Source organism: Heterocephalus glaber, unplaced genomic scaffold, assembly GCF_053883595.1.
Source record: "Heterocephalus glaber isolate CG9 unplaced genomic scaffold, H.glaber_assembly_v1.0 deba00000818, whole genome shotgun sequence".
NCBI classification, from domain to species: Eukaryota; Metazoa; Chordata; class Mammalia; order Rodentia; family Bathyergidae; genus Heterocephalus; species Heterocephalus glaber.
In genome coordinates this window covers 1,685,196-1,712,403 of record NW_028258164.1, presented here as the reverse complement: position 1 = coordinate 1,712,403, position 27,208 = coordinate 1,685,196, and the positions used below count along the sequence as shown (strand labels likewise).

Below are 27,208 nucleotides of genomic sequence, written 5' to 3'. Positions count from 1 at the left end.
AGACAGACTAACATATATTAGCATTTAGTAAATTATTTGAAGAGCAAAATTCTAGAATATCCATGTGTTTCATGGTACTTGAAATATGTTTAATAGATTAATTTAAGTCATGTATCTCAGAAGTAACAATTATAATCATTAGTTCTCTAACCTTTAGGTCTGAAGAAAACCCATCACTTTTCACAGTGAGAAAGCAGAAAATAATATAATAATCAAATGGAGCTCACCTGAAATCATTTAATTCTCTTGGGCCTTTAAGAGACAGGGCCTGGTGGGATGTCATTACGGGACCCTTCCATTTTCTGGCTTCCTGTCTTGCCATGTGATCTTTCCCTCTCTTGTGCCCTCCCACCACTGTGATAACCATGCACCATGACGTGTAGCAGCAAGAGGAGGCCTCACCAGAGCCAGCACTGTGCTGTCTAGATATTCAGCCTCCCAAACCATGAGCTAAATAAACTTCTTTACTTTATGTTATCCAGCCTCTAGTATTTTGTTATAGTAATGAAAAACAGAATATATCTTCTATTTTAGCAACTTAATATAAATGAAACACAACTTTCATTTTTAAATAAAAATTACAATACCGTATTTGAAACTGCAAATGTGATTCACATTATGAGAGAAAATGAGTTAAACAGCAAATACTAGATAATTATTTCTCATGAGTAATGAGTGTGACTTAAAGTTCTCATATTACTTATTTTCAACTCAAGTAAGGGCAATTAGGCCACAGGAGTCATTTCTTCATCCGAGTCACTTGATTTGCCTTTTAGTTCCAATTGCCCTAAATCTTTGTCTATAGTTAAATTCTGAGTTTTCTTCTTGTGCTTCTTAGCAACTGCATCATTCTCACAAAGTTTTCTCATTTTAATGTATGGCAATTTCTTCAGATCCAAATCCCATTCCCTAAAGGTTTTCAGACTACCTGCATGTAAAAAATCTGGAATCTCAAGGCCGTAGCCTTCGTAGCCTTCGTATTACTGTCATTCATGCTCCATCGTCTGTTTGCTGACCGTCTCCTGGGCTTGGTGGTACCTTCCCTGCCTGTCCTTGATGCTGTGGTATAACTCAATCTGCTCCAGCTCACTGCTGAATCGATTTAAATACCTTTCAATTAATTCACAAGCGTCTTTTTTTGAGTATCTCATTTTTGGGGGATCCAGTTCATTTTGAAACCACTGCAGTTTTTCACCAATAAGGTTGAGATGTAAAGCCTTTTCATTCTTCAATCTTAGAAGAAAATTTGTATATATGTTAGGAAATTTCCAAAGCAAATTTTAGAAATTTTTCCTTCTTTTCTTGTTTGTGGGCCTCTCATAATTTGAGCAGCTTTTCTACTATATGGGTGGATGATTTTTTTTTCTGTGCTTTTTCCCTTTGGTGCTTTAGGTATGGTGACATCCTGGAGGCCACAGGGGACCTCCACACTCCAGACCGCACAGGCTCACAGCCCTGAGCTGCGGCTCTCATGCCCACTCTCCAGTCCAACCTGCAGGGTCCTTTTAAGTGCTCTTCTATTTGGGGAGGGCTCAGGGAGAGGGGAAGCACAAGCAGAATTTCACAGGAGCAGAAATTTGCTAAGTCAGTGGGGGTCAGGGACACTTTCACACAGTTTAATTAAAACAAAATATCATAGGTGTGAGGTCTTCTGTTTACAAGGTAATAAAGATAACATAGTTGCAGACTTACACAGGTGCAGAGCACCCTGTTTGCAAGGCAGTACAGATAACAGTTGCAAACTCACACAGGATGTGGTGGTCTGTCATGCATTAACTGAGGGCATTCCCAATGGGGAAGGGGAAGGTGACCACCGGGAATTACTCGACTTTACACAAATTGAGTCAGGTTGGTGCGGGGTGCTGGGCAGAGATAGAGGCCAGAGTGGTGTCCCGCTGAGATTCAGGTGGGCCTAGGGTGCTCAGTGGAGACTGGGCACAGGCAGTTGTGTGAACTTGGCAGGTGATGCTCACTTGTTCATCCTCTCTGGTTCATCTGCCCTAAGTGAGCACTGGAGGGGACTCTTCAGGGGTCCAGCACTCCTTAGTGTTTGCAGAGAGGATGGTGGGGAGAAGGGGTCCGGATACCCAGAGTTTGCCGAGACTCCTCTCTGCAGTGCTCTTTGGTCTCCGAAGGCTATTCCAGATGTTCTCAGAGCAGCTGCTCCTTGAGTGGGGATAGGGCCAGTGCTGCCCTGGTAAACATCTTCCCCTTTTTAACTAGCCAGATATTTGGTTTGATCTTCATGTATCTTCTTTCAGATTCATTTTCTGTTTCTTGTGGTAGATCCCTCCTTTGCTTCAATGTACCAGTATTTTCAGTGAATTTTCCCTGAGTATCTCTCATGCGGCGACTCCTCTAGCCATATTGGATCCGTGGACCACTTTTTGAGGCAGTGCCTGGCTGAGTTGCCCAGGCCAGTCTTGAACTTGAGATCCTCTTGTCTGAGCCTCCTGAGTAGCTAGGATTATGGAGGAGTGCTGCCATACCCAGCTCCTTTTTCAGTAAGTGGTTTTAACTGTAAATCACTTTGATATCTCTCCTTTGTTTGCATTTGCTTGATATTTTTATTTATCCTTTTATTTTTAATCTTTGCAACATTAAGTTTGCAGTTGGATTTTATATTTTAACTAGTTTGACAGTCATATTTAATGTCTGATCTATTTCATTTTCTCCTACCTTTGTCTACTTTTAAAAATAATTTTGTGTTTCCTTTTTCTTTTTGACAGTTTATTCAATTTACTATTAAGCGTTTTCCCACTTTCTTAATGTGGATGCTCTACAACTCCATTATAAATGTTCCATTAGTTAATTCCATTGATCTTTTCTGTGCTATCATTTTTCATATAGAGAAGTTGTGTTTTCTTCCTGGAAATGTGTACAGTTTTCTTTTATTCTGAGGTTTTAGGAATTTACCAGGACATGCCTCGATGTATCTTCCTTACCAGCCCTGCCTACCACTCAGTAGTTCCTGTCAGTCTGCAATCTACTGAGCTGATGCCATAGCTCGTGGAGATTTTCATCCAATTTGAGCTTAATATATTTCTTTCTCAGAAATTCCTGATGTATGTCTAGTAAATTAATCTTCAAGTTTTACTGTCCTCTCATGATTTCTAATATGATTTCACATGTCTGTGCTTTGAACTATTTCTGTAGTTGTGTTTTCTTTTTGGTAGTGCTGGGATTGAACCAGGGCCTTCCACATGCTGGGTGATCACTGTATCACCAACCCTTGACCTATTTTGTTATCCTTTTTGGCCTTTATAATGACTGTTCTCTTTAATTTACATACCAATTTGTTTCATAGGAAATTATGGCATTATTTAACTCCAGAAAATGCTTGTGTATGTGCTTTATTTAAAAATTTTTGACACTTTTCCCCTCATCTTTTGCTTATAGCATTTCTGTTTGAGCAAGAATACTGCATGACTGATCTTACCTCTCTCATTCTTGGGCCTTTAGCTGGGGTTCTGCATCTTTGACTTGTTCTGAACTGGGGATGGAGCATCTTAACCTGTGGGAGTACCGGTCACCAGTGGATTGGCAGTGCAGCGGGTGGCAAGATACTGGTCTCCAAGTGAGCTTTCGGAAGAAGCCTCCAGACTCCTAGACTTCTCTTACTTTGAGCTCCAAGAATGAGAGAACTTGGCACACTTATTCAGCAGTTTCCTGGCTTTTGGGGGAAGGAAAGCAGAAATCTTAACGTGGGACTTAGGAGGCATGATCAAAATACATAGTGAATGTTTAAATTTTAAAAAGTTACAGTAAAAGACACCTTGCTATTAATTCTCAAAATCTCCTTGTTTTTTTTATTCATTATTTTTATTGGTACATTTTAGGCATACAATATGCTGGTATTCATTATTGGAATTTGTACCTTTACATGATATATCTTGGTTCTTATTTTTTTCCCCATTCCTATGCCCTCCATTCAAAACCTCCACCTTTCCCTATTCACAGAGACTTTGTTTCCATTTTTTCCTTTCCATTCTTTCCTTTTCCCTACTCCCCCCACTTCCCCTTCCCCTTTGGACTTTTTCTTCCTATTTCACATCATCTATTATACATTTTGATCCTTATTTACACTTTCAGTTTCTCACACCAAAGAAACTATTTGGTATTTACACATGTGTGTCCTATTTATTTCACTTGAATATGGCCTCAGTGTGCATCCATTTAGCTATAAATGTCTCTAGTTTCTCATTTTTTTTGGCTGAGTAGTACTCCATTTCATAAAAAAACCCCACACCTTCTTTATCCAGTCTCCAGTTGATGGGCAATTGGGCTGTATCCAAGTTTTAGCTATTACAATTTGTGCCACTATGTACACGGGTACACATGTATCTCTGTGGTATGATTCTTTTAATTTTTTTTGGAATATACCCAGAAGGGGATTAGCTGGGTCAAATGGGACCTCTAATCCTAGTTCTTTGAGGTATCTCTATACTGATTTCCACAGTGGTTGCACCAGTCTACACTCCCACCAGCAGTGGAGCAGGGTTCCTCTTTCCCCACAGCCCTGCCAGCATTTGTTATTGGTTGATTTCATGATAGCAGCCATTCTTTCTGGGGTGAGGTGGAATCTCAGCATAGTTTTCATTTGCATCTCTCAAATGACCAGTGATGTTGAACATTTTTTCATATTTTTATTTGCTATTTCTACTTCTTTAAGAAATGTCTGTTAATTTTAGATGCCCATTTTTGGATTGGGTCTTTAAATTTGGGAGGTCTGATTTTTTAAAGTTCTTTTTTTTTTGTTAAATTCTTTTATTGGTACATTTTAGGTATACAACACAATTACATTTCTCATTGGGAATTGTACCTTTACGTAATGCATCTTGGTTCTTATTTTTTCCCCATTCCTAGCCCTCCCTTCACCCCCTCCACCCTTCCCTATTTACAAAGACTCTATTTCCATTTTTTCCATTTCTCATCATTTTTTCTTTCCCTTCTTTCCTTTCCCCTGCCCTTCCCACTACCCCTACCCCTTTGGACCTTTTCTTCCTATTTTGCATTATCGAGTATTCCTTCTAATCATTGGTGCATTTTAAGTATACAATATAATAACAGTCATCATTGGAAATTTGTACCTTTACATAATCTCTCTTGGTTCTTATTTTTCACCCTTACCCAGCCCTCCCTTCAACCCCTCCAGTCCTCCCTATTTACAAAGATTTTGTTCCTATTTTTCCATTTTCTCATATTAATCCCATTCCCTCCTATCCTTTCCCTTAGCCCTCCCACTTCCTTCCCCTTTGCCCCTTTTCTTCCTATTTCACATTACCTATTATACATTTTAGTCCTTATTTACACTTTCAGTTTCTCACACCAGAGAATCTATTCGGTATTTATACATGTGTGTCCTATTTATTTCACTTAAAAGTATTCCCTCAATGTGCATCCACTTAGCTATAACTGTCTCTAATTTCTCATTTTTTATGGCTGGGTAGTACTCCATTTTATTAAAAAACCACATCTTCTTTATCCAGTTCCCAGTTGATGGGCATTTGGGCTGTTTCCAAGCTTTAGCTATTATGAACTGTGCTGCTATGAACATGGGTGCACATATATCACTGTGGTATGATTCTTTTAATTCTTTGGGGAAGATCCCCAGCAGTGGAATAGTGGGGTCAAATGGGACTTCCAGTCCTAGTTCTTTGAGGCATCTCCATACTGATTTCCACAGTGCTTGCACCAGTCTACACTCCCACCAGCAGTGGAGCAGGGTTCCTCTTTCCCCACAGCCCCACCAGCATTTGTTATTGGTTGATTTCATGATAGCAGCCATTCTTTCTGGAGTGAGGTGGAATCTCAGCATTGTTTTCATTTGCATCTCTCGAATGACCAGTGATGTTGAACATTTTTTCATGTATTTATTTGCTATTTCTACTTCTTTGAGAAATGTCTGTTCATTTCAGATGCCCATTTTTGGATTGGGTCTTTAAATTTGGGAGGTCTGATCTTTTTAAGTTCTTTATAGATTCGAGATAGTAGACCTTTGTCTGAGGAAGAACAGGTGAAAATTTTTTCCCACATTGTGGGTTGTCTCTTCACACTGCTGGTGGTTTCTCTTGCTGTGCAGAAGCTTTTTAATAAGAAGAGATCCTATTTGTTGATTGTTTGTGCTAGTTCATGGGCAACTGAGGTTTTGTTCATAAAATCTTTTCCTACACCGATGTCTTCAAGGGTTCTACCTAACCTCTGTTCCAACTGGCTCAGGGTTTCTATTTTAATATTTAGATCTTTAATCCATTTTGATTTTAGGTTAGTGCATGGTGAGAGATACAGGTCTAGTTTTAATCTTTGGCAAGTTGAAGCCCAATTTTTCCAGCACCATTTATTAAAGAGGCTATCTTTCCTCCAGTGAGGGTGTTTGGCTCCTTTGTCGAAGATAAGATGGCTGAGTGTGTCTGGTGTTGTTTCTGCATCTTCTAATCTGTTCCACTGGTCCTCAGGTCTGTTTCTTTGCCAGTACCATGCTGTTTTTATCACAGTAGCTTTGTAGTAGAGTTGCAGGTTGGGGATTGTGATACCCCCTGCCATGTCTCTGTTACCTAGAATTACTTTTGCTATTCTGGGTCTCTTCTTGTTCCAAATGAATTTTTGGATTGTTTTCTCAAGGTCCATGAAGTATGCTGCTGGGATCTCAATTAGAATTGCATTGAATCTATATAGCAGTTTTGGAAGTATGGCCATTTTCACTATATTAATCCTTCCTACCCAGGAGCAGGGGATGTCTGTCCATTTTCTGATATCATCTTCAATCTCTCTTTTCAGAGTGCCATAGTTTTCAGAGAAGAGGTCTTTGATTTCTTTTGTTAGGGTGATTCCTAGGTATTTCAGTTTTTTGGATGCTATTGTGAAAGGAATTATTTGCCCTATTTCTCTCTCAGTGAGTCTGTCGTTGGTGTAGAGGAAAGCTATTGATTTTTGTGTGTTGACCTTGTAACCAGCTACTTGACTGAATTTGGTTATTAAGTCTAGAAGACTTTTGGTGGAGTTCTTGGGGTCTTCTATAAAGAGTATCATGTCATCTGCAAATAATGACAGTTGACTTCTTCATTTCCTATCTTTATTCCTTTTATTTCTTTCTCTTGTCTAATTGTCATGGCTAATGTTTCCAAAACTATATTGAACAAGAGTGGTGATAGTGGACATCCTTGTCTTGTTCCTGATTTTAGTGTGAAGGATTTCAGTTTGTGACCATTTAGTATGATATTGGCTGTTGGTTTTTCATAGATGGCTTCTATCAGTTTGAGGTACAGACCATGTATTCTAATTTTTATAGGGTTTTTATCATAAATGCATGTTGGATTTTGTCAAATGCTTTTTGTGCATCTATGGAGATAATGTATGGTTTTTGTGCTTCGCTCTATTGATATAGTGTATTACATTGATTGATTTTCATATATTGAACCATCCCTGCATCCCTGGGATGAATCCCACTTGATCAGGGTGTATGATCTTCTTGATGATCTTCTGCATTCTGTTTGCCATTATCTTATTAAGGATTTTTGCATCTATGTTCATTAGTGAGATTGGCCTCTAGTTCTCCTTTTCAACTGGGTCTTTCTCTGCTTTGGGGATCATGCTTGATTCCAGGAATGAATTTGGGAGTATTGCTTCTCTTTCAATTTCATTGAAGAGTTTAAACAATAGTGGCAGCAGTTCCTCTCTAAATGTCTTGTAGAAATCAGCAGTGAAGCCATCAGGGCCCGGGCTTTTCTTAGTTGATAAGTTTTTAATTACATTTTCAATTTCATTGGTTGATATTGGGTTGTTCAGAATTTTTAGGTCTTCTTCATTCAACTTTGGTAATTCATATGTATCAAGGAATCTGTCCATTTCTTCTGTGTTGTCCATCTTATTGGCATATAGGTTCTTGAAGTATGTATTGAGGATTCTCTGGATTTCTGCTGGGTCTGTTGTAATTTCATCCTTTTCATTCCTAATTGCATGGATTTGGGCCTTTTTTTCCCCCTTTTCTGATAAGGTTGGCTAAAGGTTTGTCAATTTTGTTGATTCTTTTGAAGAACCAACTCTTGGCTTCATTGATTTTTTGGTATCATTCTCTTAGTCTCCATTGCATTGATTTCTCCTCTGATCTTTATAATTTCCTCCCTTGTATGAGTTCTGGGGTTGTCCTGCTCTTCTTTTTCTAGAAGCTTGAGGTGCAGCATCAGGTTGTTTAATTGGACTTGTTCTGTTTTCCTAATATGCGTATTCACTGCTATGAATTTCCCTCATAAGACTGCTTTCATTGTGTCTCACAGATTCTTATATGTTGTATTGTCATTGTCATTTAAGTGAAGGAACTGTCTGATTTCTTAATTTCCTCTGTGACCCATTGGTTATTCAGAAGTGTGTTGTTCAATTTCCACGTGTTAAGAAATTTTTTGAGTTTCTTTTGCTATGGATCTCCAATTTCATCACACTACGGTCTGATAATATACAGGGGATAACTTCAATTCCTTTGCAGTTACTTAAACATGTTCTATGTGTGAGTATGTGGTCTATTTTGGAGAACGACCCATGCGCAGCTGAGAAGAATGTGTATTCTGATTTTGTGGGGTGGAAGACTCTGTAAACATCTGTTAAGTTCATTTGTTCAAGAGTTCACTTGAGTTCTAGTATTTCATTACTTATTTTTTGTCTAGTTGATCTATCTATTTGTGACAGTGGGGTGTTGAGGTCCCCCACTACAATTGTATTAGTGCTTACATGACTTTTGATGTACATTAGTATTTGTTTCATATAGTTGGGTGGACTAGTGTTTGGTGCATAGATATTCATGATTGTCATCTCTTCCTCTTGGATTCTTCCCTTTACAAGGATGTAATGTTCTTCTTCATCTCAATCAGTGTTGGTTTGAAATCTACTTGATCTGCCAAGGGGATAGCTACTCCTGCCTTTTTTTGGGTTCCTGTCACATGCAGTATTGTTTTCCACCCTTTAACTTTCCGTCTATGAGTTTCCTTTTGAATTAAGTGTGTTTCTTGTATGCAGCATATTGTTGGCTTTTGCTTCTTGACCCATTCTGCCAGTCTATTTCTTTTGATTGGTGAATTGAGACCATTAACATTGATGGTTATAACTGAAATGTATTGACTTGTCATTGCCATGACTTTTTCTTTTTGTTGGGTTCTCCCCCTTTACATTTAATTTCTTGTCATGCCAGATGGGTTCATTCTGCTTTGCTTCCTGGGGTTGTGATCCTCAATGTCTGTTCCTAGAATATTGTGTAAAATTCTTTGGAGTGCTGCTTTGGTATTCACGAAGTTCCTAAGGTACTCTTTGTCATGAAAGTATCTTCTTTCTCCATCCATTTTGAAAGATAGTTTTGCAGGGTACATCAGTCTGGGTTGGAGGCTGTTTTCTTTTAGGGCTTGGAATATGTCACTCCAAGCTCTTCTTGCCTTGATGGTTTGTGTTGAGAAGTCTGCTGTGATTCTGATGGGCTTTCCTTTGTATGTTATTTGTTTCTTTTCTCTGATTGCTTGGAGAACTTTGTTCTTCTGTTGAGTTTCTGGAATCTTAACAATTATATGCCTATGTGTAGATTTTTTTTGATCAAGGCTATTTGGAGTCCTATATGCCTTACTTATCTGTATGTCAAGTTCTTTTCCCCTGCTTGGGAAGTTTTCTGCCATTATTTCTGTGAAGAGATTTTTTTATGTCATCTGCACTCTCTCCTGTTTCTTCATTGAGCCCAATCAGTCTTATGTTATTCTTCTTTGCATCATCTGGCAGTTGCTGGATTGATTTCTCATGTTCCCTTATAATTTTGAAGCAATTTTTCTTTTCCTGGTCACTAATTGCAATCTTCTCTTCTATATCTGAAATTCTGTCCTCACATTGGCTCATTCTGCTGTGTAGACTTTCAATGGAGTTTTTCATGTCCTGGAAATCTATTTGCATCTGTTTTATGGATTCCATTTGTTTCCTATGTTGAGATTCCATCATGTTCCTGAGCTCCTCTCTAGATTTATTAATCATGTCTTGCACTAGGGCCACAATTTCTCCTGTTATCTGAGAAATTATTTCTGATTTCATTTTTTTCAGATCCCCTTTTGTTTCCAGTTCAGTGGGTCCAGGTGGTTGAGTATCAGAGTGTTCCATCTCATTTCCCTTTGGGGTTGCTGTAGGTGATCTGGAAGTCTACTTTTCAGACTTATTTACATGTTTTCTCATTTCGACTGGGGAGGGTGTGCTGTTGACGCCTGCATGGATTACCTCTTCTGAGCTGGGAGAGGTGGGACAGGGGCCAGGAGCAGTAGTAGGAATGTTGACCCAAAAGCCCTTTCCTCTGGGCTGGGAGCAGCGGGAGAGATGGTGGCTGGGAAGCCCCTTCCTCTGGACCAGGAGCAGTGGGACAGCGGCTCAGAAGCCCCTACCTCTGGGCCAGGAGGGGCGGGACTCAGTACCGTTGTCTTGTGGTCTGGTGTCCTCTGCATCATTATAGTGTGGAAGCAGGTGGCTCCCTGTCTGCTGCCAGCTGATTCAGAGTGTTCCACAAGACTGGTGACCTCGGTAGGGCATGGGCAGACCTGCCTGTCTGCAGCAGGCTGATTCCTTCAAGTTGTTTTATAGCCTAGATAGTAGACCTTTGTCTGAGAAACACCTGATAAAATTTTTTTCCCACATTGTGAGTTGTTACTTTATGCTGTTGGTGGTTTCTCTTGCTGTGCAGAAGCTTTTTAATACGAGATCCCACTTGTTGGTTATTTGTGCTAGTTCATGTCCAACTGAGGTTTTGTTCGTGAAATCTTTTTCTATGCCAATGTCTTTAAGTGTTCTACCTAACCTCTCTTCCAGCTGTAGTGTTTCTGTTTTAATATTTAAATCTTTAATCCATTTCAATTTTAGTTCAGTGCATGGTGAGAGATAAATGTCTGGTTTTAATCTTTGGCAAGTTGAAACCCAGTTTTTCCAACACCATTTATTAAAGAGGCTATCTTTCCTCCAGTGAGAGTGTTTTGGCTCCTTTGTCAAAGATGAGGTGGCTGAGTGTGTCTGGAGTTGTTTCAGCATCTTCTAACCTATTCCACTGATCCTCGGGTCTATTTCTTTGTCAGTACCATGCTGTTTTTATCACAGTGGCTTTGTAGTACAGTTTCAAGTTGAGAATTGTGACATTCCCTGCCATGACTCTGTTGCCTAGAATTGCCTTTGCTATTCTAGGTCTCTTCTGGTTCCAGATGTATTTTTGGATTGTTTTCTCAAGGTCTGCGAAGTATGGTGCTGAAATTTCAATTGGAATTGCATTGAATCTGTATTGCAGTTTTGCGAGTATGACCATTTTCACTATTTTGTTTCTTCCAACCTAGGATCAAGGGATGTCTTTCCATTTTCTGATATCCTCTTTGATCTTTTTTTTCAGAGTGCCATAGTTTTCAGAGTAGAGGTCTTTGATTTCTTTTGTTAGGTTGATTCCTAAGTATTTCATTTTTGGGGGATGCTACTGTGAAGGAGTTTTTTTTCCAGTACCTCATTCAGTGAGTCTGTTGTTTGCATATAGGAAAGCCATTGAAAATCTTGTTTTGAACACATTTATCCCATTGCTGCAGTTGAATGGGCCAAGAATAGTCTAGGTTCTTGAGTACAATGAGGAAAAAATTGTCAAGTGTACACTTAGTAAGTAGTAAACAGCAACATTTATTACACATCAAGGGAAGCTGTGCGAGGGCGGGGGCAGAGGAAAAGAGAGAGCAGAGAACTCAGGCTTTCAGAATATAAAGGCCAGCTACCTCTGCTTTTGGTGCTTCCCAATGAATCTCCCTAGGTCCTAGTGCTTGCCAACTTTGCTCTTGCCTAGGGTATAGCCCTGTCCTGGGCTTTTGTTATTTTATTTTCTACTTTTCTTAGGATAATAGAAGCAGGAATAACCATTGCGTGCTGTTTAGAGTTAAATGGAAAAGAATGACTCACTCAGCTCCTTTGTTTCTAATTTACGTTCATCATCCTTGCCACTTTCTGAAGCGGTTCTGGAAGTTCTCTTTGGTGAAGGTCTTTAACTCAGCTTGATCAAATATTTGATGAAAGTTGCTGTCAACAGCCATCCAGCTGAAAGGCAGGCTCATAAAAACATGTGGTGTTTCCTCATCCACTGATTTACCAGATCTGGCATTCTGCAACTTTTGTATTCCTCAAAAATAAAAAATGACCATGAAAGGTAAACATCAAGACATCCAGCACAGCACAACTAAAGATACTCACAAAAGAGAACTTGCAGACCTGCTTTGGAAAGTGGCAAGAATGATGGGATAAGTGTGTTTGAAGCAAAATGTAATATTTTGAGAGGGATTAATGGCAGTGTCTTTTACTGTAATAAATTTAAAATTTTTAAAAACATTGATCATGTTTTTGACCACATCAGTCTTACCCTCCCCATGCATCCAGCCCTGCCTGCTTATAGCTGCTGTTCTGTTCTAGATGGATGGCTCGCCTGATGTTGGGTATAGAAATTAGGTACCAGCAACCATGTCCTCGAATCTTCTCTTTGCATAAAAGCCATTAACTTTAGCAGGGTAAAACAAGTCATGTTTTCTTTCTTAAAAAAAAAAATTGTGGCTTAGTGATTCTATCCCACTTTGGTAAGAACCCCTCTAAAGTATATGCTAATTATATTTGATTTTCTTGAACTATCAGTACCCTCAGAGAATACTGGTCGGATAGACCACTCTTGCCAATGGTAGTGGTAATTCAGCTACTTTAAATGAATATCATCATTTTGGGAAGTTGGCTTCTAGCACTTAATTGGCTTCTGTTAAATAACTTTAAATCACTGATCATTTTGCTGCTTGAATACTTGGCATAATAATTTGTACACAATTTAATTTTGAAGTGTCTCTGAGAAGTTAAATTGCTTAATAAGAATTTTTTTTGGTGGGGGGGTACTGGGAATCGAACTCTACTGGAGATCGAACTCAGGACCTTGTGATTTCGAGGCAAGCACCGGCCCCGAGATTATTTTTTTTTTAATAAGAATATTTTTAAAACCCAGTGGTCTACTAATTTTATCTCAGGTAGATCAAACTGAATGCTCTGTTACATGTTTTGATTTTGTGGGTTTTTTTTTTAATCTGGTACTGGGGATCGAACTTGGATCCTTGCACTTGGATCCTTGTGCTTGCGAGGCAGGTGGAGGAACCACTGAGCTAAATCCCTGGCTTAGATCAAAATCTATGAAAGAGAGAGAGATTGAGGTTATCAAATTTAGTCAAAACAAACTAAGAGGTCCATTTAAATTAGCTTTAGATAAACAATAATTCTAGTGTGAATTTGTCCATGTAGTACAGTTAGAAACAATGGAGCTGAGTAAATCACTCCCCCTCCCTCCATTTAATTCTAAATAGCACCCTACAGTTATTCTTGCTTCCATTGTCCTAAGAGAGGTAGAAAACAAAACAGCAAAATCTCAGGAGATCCCTGCTGCTCTAGGCAAGAGCACATGCATGTTAGATCACCTAGCCTGATTTTGGTCACCTTTACCTTACTCCCACCTCATTACAGGTTCATAAACATGCACTACATGCCACACATTAGGTAAGATCAGAGTGAATTCTGGGACAGGCATGCATGTTGAGAGCCCCTAAGATGATTCAGCACCTGTCAATCACTCCTGTCAATACACCTAGAGTTTCAGTGGGAGGCACCTAAAATAGATGTGCCCGCCTTTAAATTCTGAAAGCCTGATTTATCTGTCCCATTTTTGTTACTGTTGCTACTCTTGTGTGCTTTGTCCTGTGTGCAGTTTTCTTCTGTCACCCTAGAACCTGTTTCTGTCTTGCTTTATTTTATGGTGGTGTGAACTTGCCCTGAGCACAGCTCTGGTGATCTTTAATAAACGTAGCTCCTTATTACCTACTGCTGGCTGCACAGTGGCAATTCTCTCCTCCTTGTACACAAGGACCTGAACTATTACTGGCCCATTCCACTATAACACATGTAATACTAACATGAAAATTATATGGTTTATCTGAAATTCAAATGAGACTAGGAATCCTATATTACCTGGAAATCTTAAAATATGTATAAATATATGCAAATATATAGATATATGTTTGTTTTTATGTAAGAGCATCAGGTGTGGGAGTGGAGAGGGAGAAGATTGGTACCTAGTCAAGCTTATTTTGAAGTGTTTTAAGGCTAAGATCACAGTGGCTAAGCTTTATGGTGGAGAGTAAAGTAGAGATAAACTGCATGAAGTTGTGAGGTGCCCTCCTATACACACTGTTATGGCTCCACCATTTATCACAGTGCGTGGCATAGCGCTTCCAGAGAATATTTTCTAAATAATTGGATGAGCTATTGTTTTTCTTAGTCCTAGAGCTCAGATGCCACTTCAAATGCAAACAGTAATATATTTTCTACTAAAATGTGAAGACTTAAACTTAACCGAAGTACCTATCCATCACTTTTATCTGTTTTTTCTCATTGATGTTTCATCACAAGGAGAACTTGCCCATTAAGAGTTTCAACACTCTTGTTATGTGAGATAGATCTTGCCTGTCTCTTTGGTGTTGACCATTATTTTCTTAGGAAACTCTGAGACTGGATGTTGAGAGAAATAAAATGAACCGAAGAACACCCAAGGCAAGGTGTTTATTAAGGGATGGAGCTTCTGGGCTGTGAGAGCAGCAATCAGGGGCTGGGTGAGTGAGGTTTATAAGGGCTGGGGGAGTGTGGTGGAGGCAGATGATTGGCTACAAGTGGGGGCAAGGTGGGAAAAAGCAGGTCTTTGTTCTCTCTGGAGTGACTCTTTCCCTGTAGGCAGGGGCCATTTTAGGATGAGGGGTTGTCAGGGCCATTTTATTTAGCAGAGAACTCTATCAGATGTGACTTGGTTAAGCTTCTTCTCTCTCACAAGGTAATCCATAAAATCACAGGTTCTTGCATTTAATACTCCAGTGCTTAATGCTTATCATAAGCATTGTTATAAGAATATTTGTGGAGGAATTGCCCATGGGCAGTCTATTCATTCTTGTAGGTACTAGAAATTTTGTTTTTGGAACAAATAAAATCATCATTGATCTTGGATCTGTCTTTTTTTTAACTCTTGTAATTGCCTTTCCTGCATTATCCTTTGGTATTATATCTGTTGTGCTGAACCAACAAGAGTGGTCAGTTCCTGATACCCATGACAATTTAACCTCAAGGATTATAATTTCTCTCAGAGGGGCAGGCTCTTCCTTCTCTAATTAGTGATAGGTAAAGTAAAACAAAGATGTCATTGCAATGCACACAAAATCAGAGAGAAATAAGCAAATAAATGAAAATACAGGTAAATATTTTTAAAATCATCTAAGCACAGGGTGCTAGTAACAAACCAAATACTGTGTCCTCAGAAGAAATTCTCTAAGTGGCCCAAGAGACCAGTCCTTTCAAGGTGACAGTTGTATAGGTCTGGAATGTCACCAAATTGTCAGCAGTGAAGCAAAGGGTTGTTCACTCCGGGGGGCCTGTGGCTGTCAGGCTCATTTTAGAGTGAATTCTTGAGAAAAGTAGTCACAACAATCCTTGTCTCAAATGGCAGTCTGAAGATGCTGGTATGTAGTCTCAGAAGGTGAAATATCTTACTTTCCAGATGTCAACCTTGGAGGGAAAAGTCCTGACACCACTGCCTTATTTGCATATTGCTGCATAATTGTTCATGTGGCTATCAGCCAACCACTTGGCTCAGTTACAGCATGGATTAGAAGAGAAAGTTCAAAATGGAGTTAGTGCTGTCAAAGCATGTCTGTCATAATTACAATACCATCTTACTTCAGTTCACAAGGATCGTAACAGGGCAAAACACCCATCACAAGTCCTAGGCCAACAGGGAGGAAAGAAATGAGAAAATCATTGTATAAGGGAGGAAAATTATTATAAATAATTTTTCATTATTAAAATTTTTATTTCTGATACATACAAAAGACATATATATATATATGTATGAAGTTAATTGTAAACTATACTATCATGGAGGAAATACAGTTCCGTGAGTTTTAGCAAATAGAGTTTGTAGCCACCCTCAGCAATCAGGATACAGAGCAGTTTTGTGGCAGAGCTCTCCCTGCAACTCCACCTCAGGCAACAACTGACCTGATTTCTCTAATGATGAACTAGTTTGCATTTTCTAGAATTTTATACAAGAGTACATATAGTATGTACTCTTTGGTTTCTACTTTTTGGTTTCTTTTGCTCAGTATAATTATTTTAAAATTCAGAGATGTGAGTATGGATGGCTTATTGTTTTTAATTGCAGAGTAGTTTCCATTGTATGGATACATGACAAGCAATCTGCTCATCCACTGACAGAGATGCAAGTAGTTTGTAGTTTGGGGTTATTACAAATAAAGTTGCTATAAACACCCTTGAACATGTATACATGACATATCGTTTTAATTATTCTGGAAAACATATCCAGGAATGGCGTGGTTAGATTAGAGGGTAGGTATATGCTAAACTTTTTAAGAACTGTCCTAATAGTTTGAAAAGTAATGTGCCATTATACATCCCATCTGGAAGCTGTTCCACATCTTCACCACCACTTTTCAGGGTCAGTCTTTCAAATTCCAGCTGTTCTGATAGGTTTGTCAAGATATCACTGTGTTTCAATTTGCATTTCCTTACTGATTAACAGTGTTGAATATTTTTTCACTTGCTTATTTACATTTTCCTTGATGTAGTATTTGTTTACCTCTTGCATATCCTCCCTTCTGCCTTTTAAATTGCATTGTTTCATTGTTTAATTCTGAGTTCTTTACACATTCTAGATGTAAATGCTTTATCACATATAAAATTTTCAAATATTTCTCTCAGTTTATAGCTTGTCTCTTCATGTTAAGAGTCTTTTGAAGAGGAGAAGTTTTAAAATTTTCACTGAGTCCAAGTCTATCAATTTTTTCTTTTATAGATGTATGATACATTTTGAATTAATTTTTGTTTATGGCATAAGGTATACATAAATGTTCATTTTTAAACATATGTATAATCATATCTGGACCAATTTATTGAGAAGACTATCTTTACTCAGTTGCTTTTACCTCTTTGTTGAAAATCAGTTATCTATAAATTTGTGAGTCTACTTCTTAGTTTTGTATTCTGTTCCATTTGTCTATGTTGATACCAGTATCACGTTGTCTTAATTAAAGCTTAATGATAGGACTTGAAATCACTCCAACTTGTTCTTTTTCCGTTTTTCTTGGTAATGTGAGTCCTTTGCATTTCCATGTGAATTTTAGGACTGGCTTGTAAATTCAGCAGAAACTTATTGAGATATGACTTGGTTGCATTGAGTCTACGTACCAATTTGTGATGAATATGAATTGTTGATGATGACCATTCTAGTTGTGCCTGCCTAATGCACGCCCACTGGCTGTTTAAACCTGAGAATCACTGCAATCACTGATTACTTCTTATTAAATGGTGTGCATACCTGATGCTAACAAGAAATGTAAACTTTTTTCATCCATAATATTACACCACTGAATTTGGGGCAAAAAAGCACTTAAAGGTAATCATCCAAATTCCACATAGAATTATGTGAAATCTATTAGAAATTCATATTTTAATTAATCTGGAGGAAGAGTGACATATATAGGAATAGTGATTCTCAAGTATGAACAAAAGTACAGAAAATATACCAAGTGGGAAAATGGAAACACTAGAAAAAATTTGACTTGGGCAAGTGTGAACATATGGCTAAGGAAGAGAGGTGTCATGTAGCTCTGAAATGACTACACATTTACAAAGTTTGCTATATGAGTGACGTATACTTTGCTGTGACAGGAACTTAGAGTGAATTTCTCTTCCTCTCAAGAATAAGTTGTCACACTTTATCAGACCCCAGAGATAAGCTATTGACCTCAAATTCTAGGCTTCAAAATACACATATTCCCAGGAGTTTGACAGATGCTTTGAGAACTCTGACTACAGAACTCTTCTTAGGAAAGTCAGCCACCTTCCCTAAGGCTGAGTCCAAGTTGTGAAGCGCTACACTGAGAGGTAGGAATGGCTGTACCCTGTGAATTTGGACTGAGCTCTGAAGCCTCACCAGTCCACACTGGTTCTGCCCTCTAGTGTCAAGGGATCTTAGATTTCTTGTTGGCCAAGCCAGTCTCTCAAGAACCACTCAAAAAAAGTTACAGCTCATATTTTAGACTACTTCCTACAGAGGCCTCCTCCTTCCCAATTTAACAATTTTGGAACCCATCAGTTTGTGGTTAATGTACCTCCTCTACTGAGTGTATTGCTGGAAGATTTATTGTTCTTATTCTCCTCTTCTTTAAGAATTGTGAAATGAAGAAAAATTCTTTGAAGGGCAATAAACCATGTGATTCATGGAATCAAACTTTTATTATCTTATTTTAATCATATAAAACAGATGGGTTTTAAGAAACATGCAGGACTTTGTGAGTGAAACAAAAATGGAAGGACAGGTAAACACAGGTTGTAGGAAGTAGAGTGATGTGCCCGTATCCAGAGGTATAGACTGGTGGTACCTTGTGCATGTGTTTTAAAGGATGACTGGGGTGGATTGTTATTTCAAAGTCTTGGTTTCTACTTCTTTCCATGCTAAAAGTTTAGCCAGGCACACAGCACCTTAGCTAGTGACTACACTCTCTAGGCTTCTTCGTGCCTAGAGCTATTTCCTTAAGTTTTGTTATGGAGATGGAGTGAAAAGAGTGAGAGGATCATAGCCTTAGTTGGAGGAGCACATGTTCCTTTCCTGGGCTCCATCCTGTGGCTGGCTTGTAGAAGTGGTGGCAGCCACCTTGTACCATGGGATGAAAACATCACTTCATGGCAGCACGATGACATCAAAAGAGCCTGGGGCCTGGCCACTCAGAACTGTGGTACCAGCTGTGGAATACTTACTCCCAGACTACCACGGGAAGGAAAATGTAATTCTAATGTGGATGAGCCATTGTTAATTTGTGTCTCTATTATAGCTGCAACAAAAAGGAAGGGTAACTGTTCCCTGTAGGTCAGTAAAAAAGGCTCTGTTTAAATTTTCTCTATATTTTAAAGCTTGAAATATTTGTATGAAGAGCTGATATTCCCCCCATAGACTCACAAACACAAAAATGATATCATTAACTTACTGCATACCTTTGAGAATCAAATGATTAATAATACTCTTCTCATTTGTAGGAAGGGTCTATGTCTCCTAGGAAATGTAAAATTGATAAAATATGGATTTTTTAAAAAAGTGATGAATATCTGGCTTTGAATAGTGGCCCTATCATTTAGTAATTATTTACCACCAGTAAATTGCTTTACTTCACTTTGCCCTCCCAACCTGTGACTATATAACTTCTGAACTTATGCTGAGGTTTAAATCAGGCAATATGGAAAGTTCTAAGTCCTTTGATATGAATTTAATGATAACCACATCCTCTTAAGTCCCAAATAGTGAGTATCCACACTATCATAAAATATATTCCTGAACAGGTTTGCTGTGTATTTATGTAGCTGTGGTAAAGCTGCCATTTAACAGATAATCCACAGCCCATGATCAATCAAGTTGGGTAGGATCTGGCTCCCTAGACCTGGATATAGCCAAGAGAATATTGTAGTAGTGCCAATGATGGACTGTGAACACAGGTATGTTCATTCTCAGGTGTGTGTTGTCCTCTGTGTACAGGTGCCCCAAGCCTGAGTTGAGGGGCTGAGGCAGGGAATGCAAATGAGGGAGGCCAGCCCGGTGACAGCCACTTGTCTACAGGGCAAGCAGTAGGAGGAGCTGCTGCTGCTCAGCTCCTGATGCTTAGGAATGAGGTTCCCTGTAGGTAGTTCTACATTTTCAAAGAACTGTAGGTCGTACAGGTCTGGATTTGTATATGGAAACTCCTGATCTTTAAATGATTTTTTGAAAGCACTGTATTCAATTTGAATAACAAAAGTCTGGAGAGTAGCTTGCTGTGTCATCTCTGTCTACTGCCTCCTTTGACAGAGGTGGATGCTTTTGGCCACAGATTCCCCTTGAGAAATATGTCAACTCTAGGTGTGCTTAACATCAGCATATTCCCTTTTCCATGTAAATCTATGTGCTTAGATTGGTGTTCATTCCTAATTAGATGCTAAGATTTTAATTTAAAAATTTGGTGACACTAAACTGAACATAAGGAAAATACTTCAGTGCTCTATTAGCTTGAAGGATACCTGGAGCTAATTCTTTGGGGGGAGGTTTCCCACTCATTCCGGGGAAGATGATGATGTAATAAATATTTCTATACTCATTTGATGTATTAAGCCGGATGCTCAAATGGTTGAGTGCATTTTATAAAAGCAAAATCAGCAATTTAATTTCTCCCCTTTTGAACGGCCAGGAATGAGCTTGTTAATATAGATCTGCTTTGTCGTAACTTGTACTGCTAGCAATGTCTAAATGAATTAAGTGAGTCACGAGTCAAATCTCACAGGCGACTTTTATCTCTTGTCAGAAAGAATGGCTAACCGAATCAAACATCAGTAATGGTTTTTTTGTTTGTTTGTTTGTTTTGTTTTTGCCCTTTGGCTCATTTTGGAAGCTTGTATTCTTAGCTACATATTTGTGGACTTGCATTTTAATCTTAAATTACACTGTGTATTCTTGAGACTGAACTTGAATGTCCAAGTCTTTTAGTGATTTGCTAGTTCTCAAAGGTCATCCACATAAAAATACCATCTCTCTTCTGAAACTTGTAAAACACAATTTTTTTTTTTACCACTTAATTCTACCAGAACTGAGCAATATTTATATTTTCTGTGTTGGTAAATCCAGCAAGTTTCCAAATTTCCATTTGGAGATTATTCATTTCTACTACACACAATAGAAAAGTAGTATATATGTCACAACGTAAGTCCCTGTCAAGAGCAAATGTGGGTGGAATGTGGTTCTCTTGTATTTTATGCAAAATTCTTTGAACTTTCCTATGACTGAGAAATCTGTGTCAGAGCATGATCCAGAAATGAGGTCAGCCTTCTCTCTGCAGGGGCAGGCCTTTGAGCTCTTGGGAATTTGTGTTGCTATTGTTCCACTTAGTTCCTCTTTTTATCTAACAGATTAAGCTCCCCTGGGCAATTCTGGTAAGAAAAAGACTCTCTTTCCCTAGGATGGGTATTTCCAAAGCAAAACAAAAATGTGGTAAGCAGATATCACGTGTTTATTTGGTTGAAGATTGTAAAGTTAAACAATTGCTGACTCAAAATTTTATAATGACGCAAAGTGCTATAGAGGAAAGCTAAAACATTCAGTCATTTTAAGGATGTCTTAGCTCTTAGAGTTTAAGTTGTGCATGATGGGGTGTGATTGTGGCTTACTGATTACACATACAATTCAACTAAACATGGAGGAATAATAGTCATATATAAAGAGTCAGGCCTCTTTCTGCCTGAACACCCACTCTCCCTGGGTGTCTCCTAGGTTAACCCTGTTTCTTAGCACCAGTTGTGGCCTTCTGTATGTGGCAAGTATGCTTTATTTCCCCTGAAAATAGGACTCTCCAATCTTACAATTTTGGAATTAAGTAGATCAAGTCTAATCTTTGAGTTGCTTATGTGTAGTTTTATTTTGACCATAAAAAGCATAAAGGCAACCCATGAACTACCAAGATCTCAGAGAAATTAAGCATAGATTACAACTCCTACATACCCCTTCTTTCTTCTGCTCTCCTCTTTGACTTTACAAAGGTAATCATTATTTTGTTTTGCTTTTTAAAAAATATAATATTACATATAGCCCCTAGTATATGTAATATTTTTCATATTTTTATACTATATAAATGATACCGTATTTATGTATTCTCCTGAGTGTACTGTATCAACATCTATAATACTATAATTATTTCCACCCAAAGGTAAGAAAAACTTTTTCTGCAGATCTAAAACCCCTTTGTGGGGATATTCAATATGCATCTCCATACTAGTATAATCAGTAATGTTCTTAATCAGTTAAGTATGGGTAGAAATGCACAAGGGTATCTGTTGAAGCACTATTGGAGCAGCAACACTAATGCTTGAGGATAAGCTGTTGTTTATATTATGTAACAACATAAAGGACTGAAATATGTTTACTAATAATAGGTAAATCTCTAAAACATATTATTAAATTTGAAAAGCACTTGCAGCAGGGTGTGGTGGCACATCCCTGTAATCCCAGCACTCTGGGCGGCTGCGGCAGAGGGATAGCAAGTTCAAGCCTCGCCTAGACAATTTAGTGAGACCCTATCTCAAAATAAATAAAAATAGCTGGGGATGTAGCTTTGTGCAAAATCCCTGGGTTCAGTCCTCAGTACCGCAAAAAAACAAAAAAAAACACAACAAAATGTGCAAAGCAAAATTAACATTATAACACAATTTATGTTTTAATGTGCTTTTATGCAGCATTATCAGTAAAAAGTTTGGAAGCAGTCACTGAAACCTGAAAAAGTGATTATCATTAGGATGGGGATGGGAGTTGCAGAGGATTTTGTATTACTGGTGTTAGTTGAAGTTTTACAACAGAAAGTCATATGTTTATTATTTTAAATTGTAAATGGAATTTAAATTATATGAGAAAGGTCAATGTAACATTTTCAGAGCCGGCCAATAATACTGTGGCTTGAAGAAAGAGATTGAAACTATCCCAGTAAATGGATAGCTTAAATGATGAGTAGATTGGGGAACTGAACTTATCATATAAATCCACACTCAGATCCCTTACATTTGCAGAACTTGTGTATGTACATCTGTATTGGCACTGGCAGGCAAGAAGAGTCACCGTCTGGAGACCAGTGGAGCTGGGTTGACAAGAGTTGAAAAAAACCCCGAAATATGTGCATGAGAAAGCTTACAAGGTGACAGCATCCACTTGAAAATAGAATAAATGGATACCTAGAACTGGACAGAGCCCTGGGGTAATCAAGAGAATAATTAATAATTTAATTAGGACAGCAGTCCCAATGACTGAACTAGAAAAGCAGTACTGAGACCCAAATGCTGAAGATACATCCCAGAGAAAAGCGATACACCAGCCAAGGGAGAGTTCTGCTAAACTAAAGGAATAAGGTAAACTGTTCAGGAGGGAGGAACACTAACAGTTACTGCCACAGGAAAGCTCTTTTTACTTTTGAAACTGGCAGCTTCAGCTCGGTGCTTGCTGTGTGTGGAGTAGGGGCACACACCTTAAATGAAGCCTCCTGGTGAGCAGCCGACCTCGTTCCACAAGCTCTGCCATCACCTCTGCAGGTCCTGGGAGGGGAAACCTGCTGCAGCTCCTGGAAAATAAGTTTCTCATTGAGAGATAGGAACACAAAACAAAAGATCAGCAGAAGGTTGAGGTAACAGCAGCAAAAAGAATGCTATGTAGAGGGCCCGGGATTTAGCTCAGTGGTTTTGCCGCCTGCCTTGCAAGTGCAAGGTCCTGAGTTCAATCCCTGATACAAAAAGAATGCTACATAGAAAATGTGGATTGCAAGAATAAGTCCAAGCATGAATAATGATATACATACATGGGTTAAATTTCCCTTTGCTTAGATTGGAAAAAAATTCCTCTGATTGGTTAAAAGAAGCTCACCTAGAGCAATGTGCCATTGAAATATGGAACATAGGGAAAGGGAAAAAAGCATACCAACAAAACGTGATCTCTAAAAACAGTGCAGTAAAATTAAGTTTAATAATGAAAGATATGTTTATTGAAAAGCTTTTGGTTATTTTAAAAGATCCCCTCTAAAAAGCTGTTGAAATTGAGAAGAAAGAAAGCAAAATATAGATTGTTAGGAAATAAGAATGAGAGTACCACTCATTACTAAATATAGGACAAGTTACTCCAGTTAATTTTATCAATAAAATCCAAACTAGTGTTTTGCAAATATCCTTAAAAGAAAAATATACCCTATGAAAGTAAGCAAGGCTGATGAATTTAAAAAGATATGAATCAACATTAGAAATGAAAAAGAAACAGAATTATAAACTGAAGGAGTTGTTAAAATATAATACTTCCATATTTATCTTTGTGCCAATAATTTGGTAAATGAAGTTAATGGCTTTTAGACAACAGTCAAGTTTTGCGTATCAAATATTTCAGGAAAATACATGTCAAAATTGAAAAAGAAGGTATTGTTTTCTTCAGTCCCTAAGATAAAAGAGAAAAGACAAGTATAAGATGATAACTAAGAGAGAGGTTAAAAGAATACCAGAAACCAAATGGCAAAAGCTTAAAGATTAATGTTGGAAAAAGGCAAAAAATGGAGAGGAAAATAAGAAAAATAAGAAGAAAGAAATAAAAACTAAGGAAAAAAAACAATCAAAATCAATAGAAACATACAAAACATACCAAAGATTAAAATGAAATAGAGCAAAAAATTTTCATTCTTCTTTATCTTAAGGACAAAACTAACACAAATGTTTTTGTCTCAGCCTAAGCCCAGATCTTGGTTAATATCCATGACAAACAAGAACCATAGCAAATTCTATGTATTTTATTACATCTCAGTACCATAATTGTTAAAGAAGAGCTTCACTGGAGTTGTGAACATCTGAAATGTACTGGATGAGCATGATTACTTTATATAATATTACAGTTACCAATTTCAGACATATTTGTAAAATGTAAGTATACTATTATTATACTGGATTCTTGACTTATGAACTCCATTCACTGGGGAGGGCTGGTTGTAACTCAAATTGGTTGTAAGTCAAGACTATTTTTTCCATAAGAAATAATGGAAATATCCATTATGTGTTCTGAACCTCCCAAAACACCCCTTAACTAATGTTTTCATAATAAAAGGGTTATATAATGTGCATAATTTACGAGAAACACCAATAATTTTCCTAGTGTCTTCACCAAAACATGGTAAAATGTGGCTAGTTTACCAGAAACAACAATTTCATACTGTCCTGACCATTCAAGTTGACATCTTTGGCTTGCAGGAAGGGAGGATGAAATAGAAGGTGGTTATTGATTGGAAGGAGAGTCCTCTTCCATAAGAATGTCAGGAATCTGGCTCTCTGGTGTCCTTTCTCTCCTTGGAAGAGTCTATTACCCACTAGGACCCGCTTCTGGCTAACTAGGTCTCAGCCTTTTCAGAACTAAAAACTGGTCTAAGGGTCTGTTTCTGTCTTTTCTTTAACACTGTTCTGTAGTATGACATGATGTCATTAAGCAAGTGAATAAAATGATTGGCTTTTTCTCTATCTGGCTGGATCTTCTCTACAAATGTTTGTAGCTCTGTCTGTTTTTTCAGGATTTTCTCTTTTTTCAGAAGAACTTTGCTATACTGGTTGTTGATACTCCTCCTTCTCTTTAGAAAGCTTCTCAGCTACCATTCTTTTGCTCAGCCAGGAGTTGCTAAAGTTCCTCCATAGACAGTTCCTTGAGTGTTCCTCCACCAGTTTCTCAACATCACCACTGTCTACCTGTAAGCCTATAAGCTCTGCTATAATGACATTGCCATCAACCACAGGTTCAATTGAAGCCTCAGACTCCTCTATACAGACTTCAAAGCCTCTAACTTGTTTAATTTAGGCTACACTTTATTCCAGGCAGATCTCAGTGTCCTTAGCCATTGGTCCAGGATTTCTCAATTAACCCCACACAGGAAAGACTGGCATTCAGGTTATAATTCAAAACTTTGGTCATAGGTTAAGACTAAAATTCCAATAACAACCCAAGTTGTTCATATGTAATGCTAGTCATAACTTGAGGATCCAGTGTATATACAAAACAAAACCTTAAATATATACACTAAGATAAAATAAGTTAGTAGATGGTCAGAGATCTAACTTTAAAACGTCACAGGTCTTAAATAGTTTTAAGGGCAAATTATGGAAAATTCACAAGGTCCTGGCAATCTCTGTGATTTACGAACTACTCCAGAGCACAGAAAAAGGCAACAATTTTTTTAAAGGTATGTTAATTTAAGAAACAGAGATCAAAGGGAAATAGCTAAGAATAGATAATGAGGGAAAGTTATGTTAAGCAAGGCAGACTTGAACATGTTTACTGAGAGGGAGGAGTGAGCACGAAAGGAAAGATGATGGTACAAAAGAGAAGGCATCACTGGAGAAAGTCCTGGAGGACAGAGGGAGATCAATGACTCACATGGAAGGGTTAGGGTTAGCAAGGAAGCTGAATACCTTTTGTGAGGCTATGGGGAGGTGAGAAAGATTAGGAAGATAGAGACCATGCTGGTAATTTTGTCAACTTGGCTAAGTTATGGTTCCCAATCAGTTGTTTGGTCAAATATCAGTTCAGATTTTGCTTTGAAGGCATTTTAAGAAGATGTGATTAATATTTAAGTTGATATACTCTGAGTAAAGCAGATTACTCTCCATAAAGTGGTTGGGCCTCACTGGATCCATTGGAGGTCCTCGGAGCAAAGGCTGAGGCTCCCCCCAGACACCCAAGGGCAAAGGGATTCTGCTTCCAGACTGCCTGTGGACTTCTGCCTGCAATAATAGCTCTTCCTGGGGGCTCTGGCCTCCTGACCTGCCCCACAGTGTTTCGAATTGCCAGCTCCACAAGGGTGTGAGCAAGTACCTTGATAAATCTCTCTATATATGTTAAAAAATTTTTAAAAAGATAGTGATGACGAGTTTCTCGTCTTGTTCTATAAGGCTAGCAATCTTCATGCCCTAACTGGACAAGGGTAGTAGAAAAAAAACCAGAGCTGATCTTAGATATGAACATAGATATAAAAACATCAAAATAGCAAATAAAATTCTGACACATGTTAAAAGAATAGTCATGGCTAAATAGAACCTAGGTCAGGAATTCAAGGATGGCTTGCAATTTTAAAAATCTTTTAAAACATTTTTGAAAGAGAAATCCATTGGACCATTTACATTCATTTGTGATTTGAAATAATGGCAGTAGTAAGAAGAATAGAACATACTCATTAAGCTAGGGATAGAAGGACAAATCTTCTACCTAATAATATGTATCAGAAACTAGAGTATCAGATTTAATGAGGAAACATTAGAATCCATCCTACTAATTAGATATAGGACTTCTTGGATGCTATCATTTTTCCAGTGTTTTCCCTCCCTAGAATTCCTAGACAATACAATGAGAGAAATACGTAATAGGAATGAAAAGAACTAGGGAGATGATGAAAAAAAATAATTTTGATATTGATATCGCTATCTATTTAAAAATAGACAGTTGAAATACCATTAGAAATGAGTTCAGCAAGATAGCTGTATATCTTCTAATATTGTATACAGATTACACAGTTTCTATTACAAGTGAATTTTA

General features: G+C 38.1%; 1 long non-coding RNA gene and 1 pseudogene across 2 annotated transcripts in view; one reads left to right on the top strand and one right to left on the bottom strand.

The window, feature by feature from the left end:
* Positions 1-27,208, top strand: part of LOC147828926 (uncharacterized) — a 214,815-nt gene that overhangs the window by 11,517 nt on the left and 176,090 nt on the right. The window lies entirely within an intron of this gene.
* LOC101723204 (translation machinery-associated protein 16-like) lies at positions 639-19,917 on the bottom strand (annotated as a pseudogene).